Source organism: Belonocnema kinseyi, chromosome 9 (genome assembly GCF_010883055.1).
Source record: "Belonocnema kinseyi isolate 2016_QV_RU_SX_M_011 chromosome 9, B_treatae_v1, whole genome shotgun sequence".
Classification (NCBI taxonomy): domain Eukaryota; kingdom Metazoa; phylum Arthropoda; class Insecta; order Hymenoptera; family Cynipidae; genus Belonocnema; species Belonocnema kinseyi.
This window is the reverse complement of record NC_046665.1, coordinates 105,816,984-105,820,512: the sequence shown is the minus strand read 5'-3', so window position 1 is coordinate 105,820,512 and position 3,529 is coordinate 105,816,984.

Genomic DNA, 3,529 nt, shown 5'->3' with positions numbered 1-3,529 from the left:
GTCTCACCTACCTTTTACATCACTCTCACACAGTTTATGACATGTTGGATTGTTTCTGGCTCTTTTTTCCGGGCCCTGCATTTATTATTCTCCCAGCCTTTTTTGTCTTCCTTTGCTACGTTCCCACATCTCCATCTAGCCCAAGTCTCCTTTTTCCATGCCTTTCAGTTCTTCATCTGCCTATAGTCTTCTGCCCCTAAATTTTCTTTAATTTCTTTATAGAAATTGCAGAAGCTTGAACTTTCTAATCTAGTCCAGTCTTTTTGTATAACCTGATCTTCCGCCGTCTTATTTATCCGTGGTAGTTTTTCCTCAATTTCTTCCCTTGTCTTATATTCCCAGAAACAATTTATGATCTCACCGTCACCGATACTCCTTAATGCTCCATTCAACATTTCCCCCCAGTTATTTGGGTTGTTATTTTTGAAGTTTCTAATCTCTTCTTTTAGGCATTTCCTCGGCCATCTTTCTTCTTCCACCTGACTTAGTTTCACGAGAAAAGCTCCAGCTCTTTTTTTGGCCTCGACCTCTATGCTTCTTACACCAGCCTCCATCTTCCATATGTAATCTGGGGTGTTTCTTGCCAGATCCAAACTTGTTTTTACATATCTACTTTGTACTTTTTCGATATGTTCTCTTCTTGACCAGCCCCATATCTCCACTCCATACATCGCCGCTGCCTTTACCGTCGAGTCCATAAAGAAAAGTCTCCTAATCAAATCCGATACTCCTGCTCTTCTGGTTTCCCCCCACACCTTGTTCCATTGGCTGCTGCGTTCTGCCTGCTACCTTCCTAGTATGCGTAGTGTACTGGTTCTTCGTGGTGAACCAGAATCCTAAATATTTGAATTCGTTCACCACTTCGAGCATTTCGCCTTTATAACTCCAGCTCTCTTTCTTTTTTCTACCGCCATTCCTAAATCCATAATTTTGGTTTTTTCTACACTTACTTCCATTTTACCACTTCTCCAGTGTTTTTAACATTTTTGCCAACTCTTTTCCATCTTCTGCCATCAACGCTACGTCATCCGCGTATAGTAGTGCAACTATCTTGACTCCAGCGCTTGAGCCTAAAACTGTATCGCCCTCACCCTTCCTTCTGAGTGCTTCTTCTAAATCGTTAATGTAAATGTTAAACAAAATTGGGTTGAGTAGGCAGCCATGTCTCACCCCTTTCTTTGTTTTAAATCTCTCCGTCAGATCATTACCTACTATTACCTGGTTCCAAGTTGACCTATATATCTCCCTAGTCAATTCTAAAAATCTTCCTTTTATACCCATTTTCTTCATCTTTCCCCACAGCCTTTTTCTATCGACCTTATTAAATGCTGCCTTGGAATCTACAAACGCAGTGTATATTTTCCCTTTCTTCTTTCTCAGTCTCTTTCCTACAATTGAATTGAGCACAAAGAATGTTTCCAGGGTTCCTCTGTTACTTCTGAAACCTGCCTGCGCCTCCGTCAATTTCTCCTCTTTTTCCAGCCACTTACTCAGCCTCTTTGCCATTATCGATGTCAAAATTTTATAGCTTATATCTAATAGAGATATTTCTCTATAATTGCTGGCTACATTCTCATTGCCTTTTTTAGAAATGGTGAATATCGTCGCTCTCCTCCAATCCTCTATTAGTTTCTTTTCTTTCCACAGGTCTTTAATTACGAAGTTTAGCTCCTTCCTGCCCTCTTCCTGTAAGTTTTTCAAAAATTCTGCCGTGATTCCATCTTCACCTGCTGCCTTGCCTGCCTTCATATTCTTTATAACTTCGTTTATTTCCATGTCGTCGATCAATTTGTTCAGGTCTTCGTTGCCTTCTTCTGTTTCCTCTAACTCCATGCTCTCTTTCTCCTCCGATTCTAGCTCTTGCTCCTCGACCATTCCTTCTAAGAGCTTTCTAAAGTGGGCTACCCATTCTTCTTTCCCTATGGTGCTGCATACGAGTTTCTTCTTCCTCCTGTACCAATTCATATTATACCACTACTCTATGATGTTTCTGCTTGTGGCTACTTGTCTCTGTTTTTCATCTAGCCAATTTTTCACTAATCGCTCTCTTAGATCTGCCAGCTCTTTTCTGCACTTCATATATGTGACTTTATTAGTTCAGTCTCGTTGGTTCCTGAACTTGTGTGGTAGCTTGAACAGTTTTCTTCTCACTGCTCTGTATTCTCCTGCGTCTCAGGTTTCTACGTTTACCTTCGCTAAGCCATTCTTCCTAACCATGCCTGCTGCTTTCGCCGCCTTATTAATTGCTTCTGTAAAACTCCTCCATCTTTCTTCTGGGTTGTCCTTTTCACCAGGTACCCAATTCATCCTTTCTTCCTTCCAGAACTCTTGCCATTTCGTATTGTATAATTCGGTCTTACCTTCTCTCCATTTCATCTTCGGTTGTCCTCCAACGTTTTTCGCTTCCGAATTAATTTCTTCAGACCATTCTAGCCTGTATATTATTGGTAGGTGGTCTGAGCCTTCTTGTGCTGTTATCTTCATACCTTTAAACCATCTTGGTGTATCCTCATCTTTTGTGATTTTTACCACTATGAGGTCCAAGACACTCCCTAAACCTTTGCCGTGGCCTATACAGGTTATTTTACCATCCTCATCTCCTTCGCTTCTACCATTCATTACTATTATCACCCTCTCCTTGCACCATTTCAGTAAGGATATACCTTCCCTTCTGATTTCTCTATCCTCAGAGGTCCTGTGCTTTATATTTGTCTCTACTACGCCGCATTCTGCTACTCCTTGTTCTGTTCCAATTCTTGCATTGAGATCTCTTGCAAAAATTGCCCGCCGCTTGCCCTGCCTCTTTGGTTTCTCCTTACTGCTTCTTTCTAGGAAAGTTTCCTGGAATACTACTATGTCTACTCCTTCCCACAGCCTCCGATTCTTCTTTATATTTGCCACTCCTTGTGCGTTCCACTGCAGTACTTATAATTCAGTGGCTATTTGTCCATTTCTTCCTGCCCCACCGAAACCCACTTGCATTTTCCGTATGCGAATCTTTACTCAACTTTAACTCGCCTTCCAATTCATCCCATTTTAAACACGTACCATCTATCCATATTCGGTGGAAGCCAACTTTCGTGGTTTTACCTATCTTTTCCCAGGCTTCTTCCTCTTTCTCCAACCATTCCTGCACTATTCTTTGTCTTTCGGTTAGATCGTCTTGCATCTATACTCCCCAGCCCATTTCCTTCAGCTTCGCCTTTCTTTTCATCAGCTCTAGTTTCTGTGAAATTTCTTCTAAGCTTGCCCTCCAGCTCTCTTCTAGCCTCTCCAACTTCTCAACTCTGACTTTTAGTTTTAAGGTCGTCCCCACCAACGCTTCCAATTCTTCGTTTTTTGTCCTGGTTATCAAGGTTAATTCTTTAATAATCACAGTTTTTTTCTCGACTTTTTTGCTTTTCCTCCTTCCAATCTTCCTTACTTAATTTTTCTGGTGCTGGATTTGGCCTTAGGCTTGCCCGGGATCCCCTCTCCGTCTCGGAGATCCCCACCCCTCCTGCCGAATTCAAGACATGTGCCAGGGTCA